Genomic DNA, 17,578 nt, shown 5'->3' with positions numbered 1-17,578 from the left:
TAGTCAACAACTAGCCTGTCACCTGCTGTGAACCACATGTACAGGTACATTGAGTTGACTGCTATGGTGTAGGGACCACAGGGGAAGAACAAGGTCCCTGCCTCTTGATGGCTGACAATCCAGAGTTGTCTAATGTGATTTTTTTCACTATCTTTTGAAATACTCTGATTATTAAAAAAAAAAAAAAAAAAAACTTATGGTAGGACTGATGATCCTGGGCTTTGCAAAGGTCATATTGAATTAAAGACAGTCCCCAAAGTATGATGATTTTTTTGAGCTTTTTACTTTTTAATGATGCAAAAGCATCTCTGTATAAGTATTCTGTTAAAAGAGGCTTTGTGTTAGATAATTTTGCCTACTTTGCTAATGTTCTGTGCATGTCTAAGGTCAGCAATGCAAAGTTATAATGTTCGGTAGGTTAGGAGTATTAAATGCATTTTTGATGCAAGATATTTTCATTTTAGCAATTTGTGGGATAGATTAGTGGGACATGACCTCATCGTTCATCCCTAAGCATCTGTATTCTGCCATTGACAATACTGCCCATTGGTTTTGAAAACATGTAGAAGTCATATATCTTCACAGATACTCATGGAAAAGAAAATATACCTCGATCATCAAAGGAAGCAAGTGCAGGTTGTATAAGAGGAAACCAGATGGATTCTATGGTTTAACTTGTACGAGGATAAGTTATTGAACAGGAAACACTAGATTATTATGCTTACACAGGTGCCTCTGGGCTTCCAATCCAAAAGGATCACCAAAGCATCATGGGATTTTTGATGGCTTCTGAGCTTTGGCAGGTGGCTACTACTGGATGCAATTTGCCAATTATTACAAATTCTCCTCCTCCTCTTCCTTTTCTTCTTCTTCTGAAACTCTATAACTGTTGTTTAAAATATATCCTTAGTAGCCTTCTAAGTTGTGTAACAATCAAATTTCAATATTAATTAATGGCATCAGACACTAGCTATTTACTCAGGAAACCTACTTGATTCAGGCAACTGTTATTATTTGTTTCAGTACTAAGAGGCAAGAGAAAAGTGGCAATGTTTTGCAAAAGAAAAAGTGGAGGTTGCATGTGGCTTTGTTGGTCCCCAAAATAAAATAAAATTCAGAACATACAACCCTATTAGAAACAGAAATTTCTGGCACACAAAGGTGGATTATTTAGACACCCTGATATTCCTGTATTATTTTGATACAACCGAACATAAACCCAGCACCTTGGAAATTTTGGCTGTGGGTATTAAAAAAAAAGAAAGAAAGAAAGCAAAATCTCTTTTAGTCAATGACTTTTTCTTTTGCCCCTTTTCTGGACTCCTTCTTAGGGGAGATGTGATTCAAATCCCTAGAGCCCCAATCAAGCATGGTCAAGCTGCTTCTCTATGTAGCTCAGAAACAAGGAAAGAAATTTGACACCAAGATCTTGGCTGCCAGAGAAACATCATCTTCGAGGTCATTCCACTTATGAAGACATTTATTTTATTGTTTTTTTTTTTCTTTCTTTCTTTCTTTCTGTTTTCCGGGACAGTCTCAATGAAAGATGTGTGGCACTGATCATGCAAAACCGATCTGGGGAGAATCCGTGATTTCTTCTCCACATCTTCTCTGCATTCCGGCTGGCTCCCCCAACTACCTCTGTCACCTTGCAAAATTGGCAATCTCTGGACATTTCGCTTGCTGAAGAAAATCACTGTTTTGCCTCCAGCAAGGAAAATAAATGTTGCAACCTTGACTCCTCCTCTAATGAAGAAAGAGTGAACAAGTGCACTGAGGAGTTGAGCTTTTTCTCACAGAGCCACCCGGCTGGGGACGCTGGAGCGGAGGCTGCAATCCCCAGACGCCCCGTCTTCTGGGCTGGGCTTTCCCCGCCTTCCTTTTCTGTCTTACTCGCTCCTCTCCCGCTTTCTGGATTTAACCCGCTGTCGGTGAAACAGCTGTACACAGGATGGATCTCCACGTCTTTGTGCAAGAAGTGCTCCCGGCCTGATAGGACAGACTTCGCTCCCGTGTAAAAGTGAGTAACCAGAAAGGGCTAAGCCAATGCAGGCGGGCGGGAGGGCAGGCGCTGTCCCCGGCCACCGGTGCGAGGCCGCGTGCGGGAGGGAGCGAGCGTGGCGGTAGACGCGGCTGCTAGCAGTGTGCCTGCGAGCTGCCAGAGCCCGCAGCCGCCGGGGAATCCCGAGCTGCGACCGCAGCCAGCCTTGATGTCCCTTCTCAGGGGAACTAAAACACCCTGAGGTGGTTTGCCACCCCACCCCAGCTTTCACAACTGCGCTCGGCACCCTTTAATGTTTTGAAAAAGCACCTGCACATACAGCCTTGACAGTGAGTCTCGGCGAGGTTGTGGAATTCTCCGAATGTAGATTATTTAAGTCAAAGTGAAAAGGGGAAAACAATAAAAATCAAAAATGTTAAAAAAAAAAAAAAAAAAAAAAAAACATTAGCTGGAATTAGCAAGGGGCTCAGACCGTGAACTTGAGGAGTCTCCCACCACTGGCCGTAATCGCAGCAGCCTCCTGGCTATCTGGTGGGGAAAGTTTAATGTTAACCAGCGCTGACCCAAAGGTGCGGCTGTCCCGCAAAGCTTAGGGGGTAGTGGCAGGTGAGCAGCCCCCAGGCTGTAACCCGGAGGAAGACAGAGGTGAATGTATCCAAGCAGAGGAATTCAAACTTGAGAGGAAGCTGGAAGGACAACCAGCTGGAGGAGAGGGCAGGGAGGAGGGGAGTCAGGCAAACTCAGGTAACCAAGAGCCAGAGTGTTGTGGAAGGAAAAAACAGGAGCTGGAGTTCTGGCTCTGTGAGTAGGAAAACATCCTTTTAGTGACCTCTACCTGCATCCTGGGGAAGCAACTCATCTTTCCCTAATAACAAGCAATTTGGAATTTCCTATGATTGGACTTGAAAATGCTTGCAAAACATTATTGTTAATCTGGAGGGAGCCTTTGGTCTTCATTCATTGAGTTGACTGGCAAATTCCCACTGAGTCTCTTGACCAATGGAGTGTTGCTAGTCCTAGCCCAGCCCTTTGTGCAACCTTGGACAGGGCAGTTACCCTCTGAGTCTGTTTCTCTGCAAAATCTAGGGAAACTAATCAGTATTTGATTCTATGTATAAATGGGGTAGAAGGGCAGAAGAGTGCAAGAAAGAAGTAGATGAAAATTTTAATTTCAGTGTTTTTTTTTTTTTTTTAAGTGAGGGTCGTGGGTCCTATTCTGGGGCTGGGGATAGGGGGCTATTTATTCTATGTGGAATGCATATAGAATTTCACATGCAATTCCTAAGGGTTTGCGGATACCTCTGGACCATGCCGGAAACCCAAGTGAAAAATCCCTTGTCTTTAAGGACCTGCAAAAAGACCACCTGGCTAAGCTCCTGCTGGTAGCTGGGCCCATTTCGGGAGTAACCTGCAGCCTTCTCAGGGGTGTGGAATAGGCCACACTGATGAAAGAGACATCCCTCCTTCCCCATCAGCTTTCTAGACAGTCTGTCAATGACTACTCCAGTTTTTGCTTTTGGGGGACAACTCCTTACAAGTCTTCAAATGACTTTCTTAAGGTGATGGTCCTTATCCCTAGAGCTTTCCTGCCTACAGACAGCACTGGAGAGCCACCTGAAAAGGGTCACTATCCAAGTGTAAGAGCGTTCTTCAGGCCACCTGTCTGGATGACCTGGCTGCATGACAGTGTGGCCAAGGCTTTGTTTGGAAACAAAGTGCAATCCGTTTTCCAATGCATAGAATGACTGGGTAATGATGTTTCTTTGGACTTCTGTATTTTGTCTTAAATGGACTGAGGTATCATCCTGTGGGGACCTCATCTTCTACTGGCAGTGCAGCAAGTTATCACAGAAAGCACACAGTGCTTTGGAGCCTCAAGACTGTGCTTCAGATTGTGGCTCCCACACTTTGGCAAGTCACTAAATTCTGAGTCCACTTTTCCTGTCTGAAAAATGGGGAACAGTACCAGTTTCCTTGTATGTTTATTGGAGAATGGAAATCTATTTGTCAAGCCTGATCCATATTATTATAAACTCCTATTCTTAATATTAACTTGGGGCTATAAGTATGTGTCCACCGGTCCCGTGCTTCTTTAGATCAGCTTACTCTTTCTGCTATGGGGCTGACATTAGCAGAACTTAAAAATGAGTGGAGGGTTCAGACACAGGATCAGCTTTACTGTTTTGACTGTACTGTGTCAAGCAGAGCACTATATATTGCCAGCAAGTAAAATATGCCCAGACTGGCATGGATCCTCAGCCCTTCTCTAAGTTTTGGCCCATGATCTTGAATACATAACTGAGCCTATAGCTACAAATAGCTAGGCATGGAAACAAGAGAAGTCCTGTGGCTGAATCCATCTCTAAACACACCAGAAACCGTCTCTGTAGAGAGAGAAATGTCTTGATTGTTATTTTTTACTGCTTGGCATTGAGTTAGCTTGAAACTCAGCTCATTCCTCCCCCCCCCCCGCTTCTCTCCCCACCTCCCTCCTGACCCCTTACCTCTCTCTCTCTCTCTCTCTCTCTCTCTCTCACTCTCTCCCTCCCTCCCTCTCCCCCATCTCCCTCATCCTAATCTTTCAGTAACAAGTGATCAGATGATTAAGAAATGTGGGAAAGGAATATCAGCACCCATAAATTGGCTAAAGCACACAGTGGACAGGCATTGCTGTATGAAAAAAAAAAAAGACAATATTGATGCCTACTATTCATTGAGCCTTCAAGGTATACTAAGCACTTCCATACATTACCTCCATTAATTCTCATTAGCAACACTTTAGAGTTTGAGCTATGTTGTAAAGCTTTACAGATAAGGAAACTGAGGATCAGAGACACTTACATAATTTTCCCAGTCTGTGTAGATCTGGATCCAAGCCCAGGTCTGTCTGACTTTAACACCCACTCTTTTTCCACTCCCCAGTGCTGCCAAGCTCCCCTGTATCAAAAAGTTGAATCATACCAGGTAGATTTGGATTCTTTTCAAGGTCAAGAATAACCAAATGTGATTTTAAGTTGTATGATTATGTACCTTGCTTGTAGTACTATTAAACAAGTATCAATGACAAAATTATCTGTGGGAAAATAATTTTCTTGACCTTTTCCAAACCCAGCTGGTAGGTTCCAGATAAGCAATACCCAACCTCAGCAGATGATTCTGGTTTTCCTTCCCTGACATTCTGGGCAATTCTGGTAGGTTAAAAAGAGCTTAGGAGTTTTCATTCTTCACCACCTTTAGTATTAGGATACTATTTCCATTTACTTCCCTATTGATTTATTTGACAAATACTTGCCAAGTTCTGTTTTGTGCTGGGCATTTGATGGTACAATGAAAAATAAGAAAGACAGGATCCCAGCTCTTATGGAGTTTCTTTGTAAGAGGAAATGACAAATAACAGGCCACAGAAAGATCATTTTAGATATGGATAGATGTTCTGAAGAAAATGGAAATTGGGTGCTAAAGAGTAAATTGCTTGGGACGACTTTAAATAGGCAGTCTGAGGAGAATTTCATAAGACGTTCACCCTTAAACATGAATTAGAAAAGAAGAAGAGGCTTGCCCTGTGACATTCTTGGGAAAGAGTTGCCTACCAGAAGAAATCTCAGAAAGACCCTGAAGTGGAGTAAATGAAGCAGTGGAGCCTCAAATCTGAAGATGGGACGTTTAAAAATCAAATAGGGTTTGACACAGAGAGAATTATTGTTTGATCCTTGGCTGTGCTGTACACTTTATGCCTATTTGCTTTAATCTTCCCAACAATCTGGTAAGTTAGCTTATTTTTGTCTTGATTTTATAGCCAAAGAAACCAGGACAAATGGAGGTAGATTCACTAGCTCAGGGTTAAAAGGCTGATATTTGAATTGCTTAGTTCATTTTGCTCCAAAGCCCAAAACTTTTTGCCAACACACATGTGGCCTTTAGATAATCCCTTCTGGGAGATAGTGAAAGAGCCAGGAGAAGGAAAATATCAAAATATATTAGGTAGTTAAAGGTTGACAATGATTTCTATCTGACGTTTCGAATTCTTGCCGGTGTATCTAAACCTGCACTCTCCAATACAATAGCCACCTGCCCCATGTGGCTACTGAATCCGTGAGATGTGTCTAATTCAAGTTGAGGTGTGCTGTGAGTATAAAATACACCCTAGATATTAAAGACCTAGCAAGTACCCCTCCCACAAAACAGTAAACTATCTCTTAATTTTTATTTTTATTGTATGTCAAAACAATAATATTTTAGATATGCTGGTTTAGATAAAATTTATTAAATTAACTTCACTCATTTCCTTTTAATCTGCTTTAACATGGTTCATAAAAATTTTGAGTTATATGTATGACTCATAATGTATTTTCATTGAATAGCACTGGTTTAGACCAATAAGTTGACAAAGATGTGATAAGAATTTTCCTCCTTCTTCCAAACATAACATTTTCCTTTATTCTTGGTAGACTCTTCAAGCCCGTCCCCAAACTCATTATTTGTTATAATAAGAAAGTAGAAGTTCATTGTCCCCCTTTCCCAATCCTGTCCTGCTGGTGAGCACATGATAATTTGATCCCACTATATCATGTCACAATTATATTTGATAAAAGACACTCTGATTTCATTTGTTACTAGCTTTACATTAGAATTACCCGGGAAGCTTTAAATCTGTTCCCTCACTCAAGAAAATATTAAGAGACTTTCATGTGTCTTATGACCAAAAGGTCATTGAAAATCTAGATTAAAAGTTCTACTTTTAAATCACTTCCTAATACATTATCTTTGTAGTTTTGGGCACTTTGTGAAATCAGACAAAGGGACAACCAAGGTTTCACGATTTCATGCAAAGCTTGTTAAATAAGTTGTCCTGTGTGATGATGGGTGTTTCTCTCTCTCTGTCTTCTTGATTGAAACAGCTTGTACAAGAATCGGTCCCAATTCCAGAAAGGCTGCTAAAGGGGCATCACAGAAGGATTCTTTGGTTTCTTTTATTCACTAACTAACGTGGCCCTCAAATTTGACAATGAGGCAAAGATGTAATTTTGCTTCTCCTGAGTCATTTATTCCAAAGAGACAATAAGTGAAATTCTGGTATTGATGGAAGAGGCCTCTGACCTGGGAGGTCAGAGACCTGGATTCTGTTTTCATCTTGTAATTTGCATATTACCACCCTCCTTCCCCTAAGGATCCTGCAGCACATTTACAGTTGATGGGATAATGCTACATAAAATGCTAATGGAGAAATGTGCTATAAAATTTAGTCAGGGTTGTTATTGATAACATGAACACTGAACTTCTGTGGATATTTGCCTACAGGGAGGCTTTTCCTCTATGTAGCTAGAGTAAAACACTATGGAAGATGCTCTTTGAGATACACATGGGTATAACATCTGTCTATTTCCACTTCAAATCTAAATCTTTATATCTACATCAACAGCAATGCATATTTTTCAGTGTCCTATAAGCCAAGAAGTCTGTGCCAGACTGCAAGGGGAAATGGAAGAGCAAAGCAAGTTTCTTGCTCTAAATAAAGGGAGCAAGGTGGAAAGTTAGACATAAACATAATATATGTAAGAGAACATTTCTCAGTGTTGTGTGAGTGATACAATTAGAGTTTGGGGAAATGTAGGAAATGAGCTTGTAGTATTTGGTGATGTGCAAAAGAAAGTTGGGCTAGTTCAGGGCTTTAGAGCCTAGCTTTACATTAGAATTACCCGGGAAGCTTAAAATCTACTGATGCCTCAGTCTCATCTCTAGAATTAAAACAGTCCAAGCTGTGTTTTGTTTATCAGTTTGTTTTTGGTTGTTGTTTTTGTTTTAATTCCCCAGAATATTTTAATATGAAGCCAGAGTTGAAAATCAATGAGCAAAAACTCAGGTTCTCATATCCTAATCATGGGAAATGAGCTTACAGAAGTATTTCTTTAAAAGGGATTAAAATTGACAACAGTGGAATGTAGTCTTTTTGGAAATTATACCTACACATGTATTTATATATATCCTTTTAAATTCACAGATAATTGCAGGTAGTGATTCTATCTACTTGGTTAATGTGGCCAAAAGTCCTTTTGTAACCAGTCCATTCTGTCCCCTGGGTCCTTTGGGGTTCCATATAGTGAATACCTGTGAAGTGTAGGGCAATTGCTATTTCCCACTTACTTATAGCTACAAGGCTTTGTGTAATCATTATACAGAGCTTTATTATCATGCCCATTAGTGCCCACAGTAGCTATTTCATTACAATCTGTAAACTTCTCTTACCTCTCTAGTTTTGCAAATTGGGAAATAGAGTTTAATTACTTGCTTCCTGGGGCTAGCTGCTAACAGAGGTGAAACAAGAAATCTGAGTTGCTGAATCCCCCTTAACTTATTAGACTCCCAAATTGAGTCTGCCTTGTCTTTTGTTGGAGTCAGAATACATCATCCTATAAACATTATTTCTTACATGAATGAATTTGTGCTTCAGGTCAGTAGATGAGAACAAGTAGTCTATCTAAACTGCCAGGGCTGTGGTCATATTAGCAGCCCAAAGGCAGCCACAGCAATCCCAGGAGCCCCATCACTGCTACATTGAGGCCTTCACTCAAGACAGGTTTGGTCATGCTGACCTGTGCTTCATCGGCTCTCATCTGTAGGAAATGAGCACTCTAGCTGGGTACCTGCTGCTCCCTAGTCCCAGGGCTTGACAGCTATCCTGATTTCTCTTGTCTGAAGTTCCTGCTCTCTGAAAGGAGATTGATTTCTTGTTACACACATGAAAAGAGAGAAGAAAACTTAGGATTTTTTAGTAGCTGCATTTTTTAAAGAATTCTTTCTGGGTTCATTGTGAATGGTGAGACCAGGGGAAGGGGAGTCCTTCTGAAGGATGGTAAAAGAAAGCTAAACTAGCTAAAGAGGTGCTGCAGCCTCTGCAGGACAAGAAGGTAGACCAATTTGTGCCATCTTGGTTTTCTTTTCCTCTGTCTCCAAATCCATTACTGATTGAAGAACAACTTCCAAATGCTTTTCTTAGCTATAGCAAAAAGCAAGACTGGTCCTCAACACTGATTGCACATGATAATCCCTTGAGAGCTTTAAAATTCATCCACAGACCCACTGAGTAAAGATTCTAGGAAATGGGCCTAAGAATTTGTATTTACACTACAGTCCTCTGGGAGATTATAATATACTGTGAAGGAGAAGAACTGCTGCCCTGTTATGATCCAAATCTTACTTACATCCGTTTCTTCTTTGGCCTTGTTTTAGATCACATGACTCAGAGAAGCATCCACATCATATTTTTTTTAAGTAGTACTTGATCATGCTATTCTAGAGGAAGCATTATTTTGAGATTTTATACACAGGCTCCATCCTCAGAGTTGCCCTTAATAGACTCATGACTAAAAGTTCTTTTGTGCAATTTGGAAATCAAGTTGCCAGAAGCTCAATAAATATGAGATTGAAAGATAAAAGTTAAGCTTGCCTTCCACTCATTTATTAAATTTCCCAATTGCTATGTTGATTTTTTTTAGTTAATCAAGACTTACGTTCTTGTCTCAGACATTGTAAGGTCAATTAAATCTATTCCTATTCACACCCTATTGAAAATATAATGATAGCAGTAGTCTGGAAACTGTCATTGGGTAGACTTATCAATGTGGGTTGGCCAAGAACTAATTAGGTTGTGTAATACCCTCTCACACCTAGATAATCACTTGGGTTGCAGAGGCTGAGCTAAGTGGGTAATAAATTTGAGTTTGAAAAGAGCCAATTCCAAGTTACTCTACATATGGAAAAACTTAGGGTGTGGAGAATGATTCTAGAATCAATAACTCAGGGTCCAGTTAAGTTCCATACGCCAACTCAGAAAGTTATATTAATACCAAAATAGAACAAGGTTTTCATATTAAATATGACAGGAAAATGAGGAGATGAAGAATAATATGCCATTTTTTACTTTTCTGGCTTTCTGGGATTGTAGGATTAAGAGAAAATATAGACATTTTTAAGGAGGTCACAGGGAGACAGATGACAAAGACCTGCTATTGACCAAGCATCGTGAGCATCAGGATTTTTTTATTTACTCAGCTACTATTTATAAAGGTCCTACTATGTTCCAGGTAACCATTATAAGAGCTGGAGATTTGATAAAGTTTTTGCTTTTTATGGATTTTATATTTCCATGTGAAAATAAAAACAGATGTGCACATTAAAAAACACAAATAAATTCAATTAAATAAGTTAGTGATGAGAAGAAAAATACAACTAAATAGAACAGAGTCTGATGAGAGCTACTTTAAATAGACTCGAATGAGCTTTCCTGTTAGATGTAACTCTAACACTAACACACAGAGAAAAAGAAGGCATGAGGCAGAGATTGGAAAAGATTTGGCATGTTGAGGAAACAAAAAGGGAGAGCGGTGTGGCTGGACGGTAGAAGGGACATGTGAGACAGGCAGGATAAGACCACGGAAAGCCTGAGGTCATGAGATGGAGTAAAGATCACTGGGAGATTTGGAACAGGGAAGGAACATGTTTTACACTGCATTTTAGAAATCTCACAGGCTTCTGTGTGAAGAATGGGTTGTACACTGGAAGCAGAGGAAGCAGAAGAGGCTGATCAGAGGGACAGGCAGCAGGAGGGGGGATTATGCTAAGGTGACAGTGGTGGATGGAAGAAGCATCAAATTCAGGGTAGAATTAGGAGGTAGGGCCAGCGTGGTTTTCAGATGGACAGGGCTGCAAGAAGCAGTAGCAAGTCTAGTCCTATCTGAGATAATTGCTCCCACCCTATCTCTACCTGGACCACTGGTTTTGAACCAAAATGGAACAACATCTACTGCTATTCAGAAACATTAAGAATTTTGGCCTTAACTTTATCTCAGCAGAAGTAAACAAATTCCCATCCAAGGAGAAATTTCTGTTTTCTACTTTTTAGCATAAAAAATGTTATCCTATGTCAAGACGGTTCAGATGCGGCTTCTTGTTTTTGATTACTGACTTTCATAAGTGCTAGAACGGTCACATTCACGTTGCTAGTTTCTTTCTTTTCTGAGTGTTTTGATACTGACGGATTTACCAAGTTTTTCCTGCTGTCAAACATTTACTGCTTTTTGCAGTCAGTTTTTCCATATAAATCTTAACATCATAATAGCAAGCATTTAATGAGTCCTAACCATATGCAAGAATGTTTTAAGAATTTTATGTTTTAACGTATTCAGTCTTTCTACCACCCTTTATAATAAGTGGGTACTCTTATTATCATTTTATAGATGAGGAAATGAGGGAGGGAGGGGGAGAGAGAGAGAGAGAGAGAGAGAGAGAGAGAGAGAGAGAGAGAGAGAGAGAAAGGTTAAGTCATTTGGCCAAGATTACAATGACAAAGCCAGGTTTTGAATTGAATATGGCTGCAGAGCTCTGGGTTTTTAGCAATAGGTATGCCCCCTCTGATCTAACTCTTTTTTCAACCTTTCCTTTATAAGTGAAGTATAACCTTTATAACCTTAAAGTAGACATCTTTCTCCTGCAAAACTCCTCAAAGTGCCGCAAGAAGGCATTTCATCTGGGCATACATTAAACTGGTAAGGAAGATAACATAATTCAGAGGTTGAACAGTTATGGTTTGGATCTTCAAGGTCCTCTGAAAAGCTCATGTGTTAATGAAGGAAATGTCAGAGGTGAAATGACTAGATTATAAGAACAGTAAATGCATCAGTGGATTAATCCATTTGGTAGATTAACCACGTGAAAGGACTACTGTACTGGGTAGTAACTGTAGGCAGGTGGCGTGTGCTGGAGGAAGTGGGTCACTGGGGACATGGTCTGGATTATATTCCCTTCCTTTCTCTTTCTCTCTTATTCTGCTTCCTGGCTGCTATGAGCCAACAGCTTTCCTCTACCACCCTCTTCAACCATGATGCTCTGCCTCAGCCAATGGGGCCAGTTAACCATGGATTGAGACTTCTGAAACTGGGAACACCCCAAAATACACTTTCCTACGTCTAAGTTGTTTTTGTCACGTATCATAGACAGGAAAATCCCACTAACAATGATCCATCCCTTCTCCAGGAGGGTTTCACATTTGATACACTTGCCAGCTTCCAAGATGGGAAGATAAACCCCTACCTGGGGAGCTGAGTGGACACATTTGCCAATGCCAGAGAATCTGATACACAGCCTTTTCTACTCCTCATGCCCTTTCTGCCCACTACTCATATTTCCTGTGTTGTCAAACCTATCTGCCCCTTCTCATGGGCCTGAAGAAATTGGTTATCATTCAGCATATTCTAACTCACAAGGCGATCTAAAGCTAGCTTCCAGAAAATTAAAAATCAGAAAGTCGTTGATTTATTTGTTACCACATTATTTTCTTTCAAAACATTGAAGATGTCTCTCCAGAGTTTTATTAATAGACTTGAAATAAACCTCGGGGACACAGTGATTTACTCTGTCTTCTCTGCCTTCCATGGTGTATCTACTTCCAGAAAATTCTTCTGTCAAGTCACTTGGTTTCCCAATCATCAGCATGAAAGTAACAGACCTCCTAGTGATGCTAACAACAATGGATTTAGCAGAATTGAATTTTATACAAAGAAAAACATTAAGATTTTCTTTAACACATTAAGATTTTCTTTAACCTAAATAATGAACTCATCAGTGATGATTGTAAAGGCAGTAATTGTGATGATTCATCTTCTATGCTGTAAGTTTCAGCTTGATAAATATTTTAATTAAATTAGAATACAACATTTTTGTTGCAATAGCTATAGGGTAATTTTCAATTGAGACTGACATGCATTATTGGAAGTGTTGAATTTTATAATCAAATCTTCCATCTGTTCATTCAGCTGTTTGATTTTCAATCAAAGTGTTATTTTAAAATATTATACAATATATGTATATATTTCTTATGGTTATATTAACTTTCAAATTTGAAACTGCAAAGGAAAAAAATGAACTATAGATACTGTAGATATAATTGCATTAAACTATTCTTTTAATTAAGTTTTGAAAATTGCAGAGGCAACACCAAATGATTAAAGCTTAAGAGCCATTTCACATCCTTCTTCAAATAGCTTCAGAATTCTACAAAGAGTTTAATTTTCAAAAATTCAACTTCAAACCAATAGTGTAAATTCCTTATTTTCTGTTGATTTTTTAACCAACATAAAAAGTAAAATAAGGGTGAGTATATATCAAAAGTAAGTGTATGCTTAGCTAAAACCAAGTCATTCAAAGATCAGAGCAAGGTGATGGCAGTTATGTGATCATAAGAGGGGACTCTATCACCTTATACAGGGTTGACTCAAGTAAGTTTTATTCTTCTTTTAGGAACTTTTCTGATTTTAGTTTTTAAAAGACATCATTTAAATCACAACACTGTTTCTATCTGTGGTTTTAAAATTTTTTGTTTACTTTTTACACATGGCTTAAAATTCAATGGGACAAAAATGAAATCATGAAAGAGGCCTCTCACTTTTACAAAAATACATCATGTATATGAACATGGGTCAGATGTCTTCTCACTAATGGAATGTTAGACTCTGTGAAGACAGAGCCTACTGACCATTGCCAACCACCACACTACTACTAGCATGGACTCTTTTTTTTAAAAAAAATATTCTTTTAAGTTGTAGTTGGACACAATACCTTTTTATTTATTTATTTATTTATTTTTATGTGATGCTGAGGATAGAACCCAGCTCGACAGCTCAGTAACCACCTCAGCCCCTAGCATGGACTCTTCATTGATCCCTTTCTTTCTAAACTCCAGTGTGTTATTCAGAGTGACTATTGGAGGATGAGCAGAGATATTTTCAGAGATGGATTTATGTGTCAAGTACAAAGAGGGAGATGAAATTACATGAGATGCCCACATCTGGGTATTAGTGGGGATGTGCTCTCAGTGGTGATACCACAAAAAAATCAGATGCAGTTGTTAAACATCTCATTAAGAATTCTGGGATCTAAGTGCTCACCCTCAATCTTTTTTCAGGGACTTGGGAAGCTTGGCATTCACTAAGGCATCACAAACTGGCAATGCATGCCCACTTCTAAGAGGCTAGAGGAGTTGAGTTCCTTTGTGATTTCAGAGTTTCAGGTCATTGAAGATCTTGGAAACCTCCCAGCAGAATAGGATGCATTGATTGGATATTCAGAAGGGTGGGTGGAGTTGAAAATCAGTCTAATAGAGCTAGCTATTGTAAGATTTGGAAAGAGAATGAAAGAAGGCAAACCCTGTGACCTGAAGAAGAATTTTAGGATGTACTCATCCCATCCATGGCATTACCCCGTCATCTTTATCTATCAACTATGTCATATGCTTCTTGGTCAGCACCACTACAACATTAGCAATCTGGGGCAGGATTGTGACCAATTCTCCTCTGTAAACCAACACCAGAACCTAGAAGTGTCTTTCAAATTTTAATATTCAATAAATGGGTTAAACTTAATGAAAATTTCAAGTCATCACAAATTACAGATGGTTAAAAAACAAATCTTTTTCAACCCAACGAAGTTTGAAACCAACCAGCAATTCATGTAACCTAAAGAAATAGGATTGGTAATTACCTGTTTAGTTCTGGACTCAAAGACTGCAAGGCAGGAAGTTGACTTTTTTGTTGATCTATGCCACAGGCTGCCCACGGTCATCACACACAATGACCATTATATGTATGTCTCCTCCTCTGAACTGAATGTTCCTAAAAATGTGCCCAAAAAACTGATAAACCATTGAGGCCACTCCACTCTAGTTCAAGAAATAATCACCTCTAGCATTTTCACAGCTGTGGTTCCACCTAAAGTAGAGCTGATGAAGCTTATTAGCAATTAAGTGGGGGACACATTTTGAGAGCAAGAGAAGACCTCCGGTTACACCTTGCATGAGCTTCGTCTGGTACCTCTGTGTGATACTACAGTTGTGAAAAGCCTTATTGGTATCTAGCTGAGTTAAAAGTAAGTGTTCCAATTATCAAGAATACAAATAATAATAAATACTGATGAGGATGTGGGGGGAAAAATGCTTATGCACTGTCAGCGGGATCGTAAATTTGTACAAGCACTATGGAATAAGCATGGAGGGTACTCAAAAAACTAGGAATGGAACCACCATATGACCCAGCTCTACCACTCTTTGGTATTTATCAAAAGAATTAAAGCCAGTATACCATAGTGATATATGCATACCCATGTTCATAGTGCCATTATTAACAATAGCCAAGTCATAGAATCAGCTGACCTGTATGTCACCAGATTAATGGACAAAGAAAATGTAGTATATTTACACAGTGATGTTTTACTCAGCCACAAAGAGGAATGAAACTCTGTCATTTGCAGGAAATTGGATGCAACTGGAGAACATCAGGTTAAGTAATATAAACCAAACTCAGAAAGTCAAAGGTCATATATTTTCTTTCTTATGTAGAAACTAGCATGACAAAAGAAGAAAATACAAGAGGGAAATTTATGAAACTAGGAGACCAGTAGATTGAGGAAAGGGAGCAGGGTGAAGGAGGAGGGAATGGAAAGGGGAGGTACTAGGTAAAGAAGCTGACCAAAAACGTTATATGTATCTACAAATATATCATGATGAATCCCACTATTTTGCATGTGCCATTCTTTTAAAAGATAAAATATTAAGCCCTCAATGCAAGAGCCCTTACTAATCTTAAATATTAACGGATCAGTCTCTTCCATGGACCCAGAATTTGCCTTTAGGATGAGATTCTTTTGCATATTCTACAAATGAGAAGATTCACTGGAATCAGGCAGCATAAATCTCAGCTCCTAATTTTTCAGGGTGAAGTTGTGCAGCAAAGTTAGTTTCCTCTACCTGCCTTATTTTCTCATCTCTCCAATGAGATTACTTAACATACATTTTCCAAGGTTGCTGGGTGAATAAGATAAAATACATGGCAAAAAAAAAGAACTCAACGGGAGTCATTTGTATCACCCTCAGCATAGCCTTCACGACTTGGTGGAAGAGATCAACACATGTACAGTCAACCATGGGAACGGGTCAAGTCTGAGCTCAGCACAAATCAATGAACCTCGAAGTTCCTCAAAAACTCTTGACCTCTCAGTTCTGTTCTCCTTCCTTCTTGCATTTCACCAACAAAGAAACACTGCACTGTTTGGCAGTTCTTACCAAAGAATTTAGTTCACTGAACCCAACAACAATATATTTCTTCTTTCTGTTGAGTTTGTTTCAAGACTGTGCCATTAAACGACTGTAAGCCATGGCAAGTTTTCTGAATTTCTCTTGAAACTTAGGCTCCTTCTTTGTTTAAAAAAAAAAAAAAAAGGAGAAGTTAGTGTCTACATACTAGGACTTCTTTGAGGGTTGTCTGGGAAGTTCTTCATCTATTGTTGACCCTCAATGAGATTTTCCTTTCTCTTAGACCACATGGATACATCCAGATGACTTGAACAGAAAGGAAAGACCCTGGAATGATAACAAATAATTTGTTTATTTGGTGCTATGTCCACTCAGTCCCAAATGGCACACTTTCGAGGTCATTGTTCTTGCCAAAAACTTTTCTGGAAAGCTAGGCTATGAACCTTTGGAATCCAAATCTGATAAGTATTCAGGAAAACTCTTGAAGAGAGATGAGCTAGATTAACCACATATACCTTCATTTGTCCTACGTCGGATGCCAGCAGGCAAAGCAAAGCGGCTTGGGCAATAGTATCCAATTCCCAGAAATGGAGAGGATAGAAGCACCTGCTCTTCCTCTGGTAAAACCAAGGCAAATGGAAAAGCTCAGAAATACATCAGCACTATTGGCAAGAGGCACAGTAGGAAGGACTGGGAAAAATTATTGCTGGTGAAAGCATGACAGGGAAGAGAGCCTGTCAGACTGGCCTAGACTGGACAAAGGCCTGAGTGGCAAAGGGCTGGGCTGTACTAGCAGGAACTAAGCTCCAGGCACTGAGGATTGAAAACCAACCTAACAAAGCAGATCTGTTCTCATCTGTGACAGATGAAGTGATATGGGTTTTGTGACTCACCAAACCACCTGAAAGGCCCAACAATTACAAAAGAAAGGTGCCTGGCTGCCTTTGGCCACATGGAGGGGCCCTCACACTTGAGTAGCTGTGAGCTAATTGCTTGGAGCGGCTGCATCAGCAGAACAGTAAGGTTTTGATGCTTGCTGCTGTTTTCTATTTAATTTTGGTTATGTCCATCTATTTCTAAACTGTGATTAGTGCTGTTAGAAGGAAACCTTCATTTGTGAAAAAAGTATGCAGCAAGAATCCAATAAGTAAAAACTTAGGGGCAACTGCAACAGTATTTCACTGTTAAGATGAGGATCAATAATGCATAGGGAATGTTTTGGAATCTAAGGCATAATCTATATATGATAACTAAGAAGGTTGTGCTCTTTTTTAAATAATAATTATATGTGACTTACAGAAGTCATCAACTGAAACATAAACAATGCTACGTATTCTTGCCAAGTTATCATCAAGACTGTAAACCTAAGGCCTTAGCAAATAAATGCATGTTTAAATGTGAAACATCTTCTTCCAACAATAGGATTTCATGGTGACTTCCTTTACAAAGTGGCCATTGACTGTGACCTTTTCATTGATATTCCTTTGGACACAATAAAT

At 39.4% G+C, this 17,578-nt stretch overlaps 1 protein-coding gene across 9 annotated transcripts in view; it reads left to right on the top strand.

The window, feature by feature from the left end:
• The first annotated feature begins 1,781 nt into the window (after positions 1-1,781).
• Prlr (prolactin receptor) overlaps positions 1,782-17,578 on the top strand; it is a 199,453-nt gene continuing 183,656 nt past the window's right edge. For 7 of the 9 annotated variants that reach the window (XM_027936284.2, XM_071612658.1, XM_071612657.1 and 4 more), the window contains exon 1: positions 1,782-2,020. The gene's annotated coding sequence lies outside the window, so the exon portion shown is untranslated. The remainder of the gene's footprint in view (positions 2,021-17,578) is intronic. The other 2 variants (XM_027936287.2, XM_071612659.1) reach the window with 2 other exon arrangements.

Source organism: Marmota flaviventris, chromosome 5, assembly GCF_047511675.1.
Source record: "Marmota flaviventris isolate mMarFla1 chromosome 5, mMarFla1.hap1, whole genome shotgun sequence".
Lineage (NCBI taxonomy): Eukaryota > Metazoa > Chordata > Mammalia > Rodentia > Sciuridae > Marmota > Marmota flaviventris.
The sequence above is the reverse complement of the archived record's forward strand: the minus strand, read 5'-3'. Positions and strand labels throughout refer to the sequence as shown.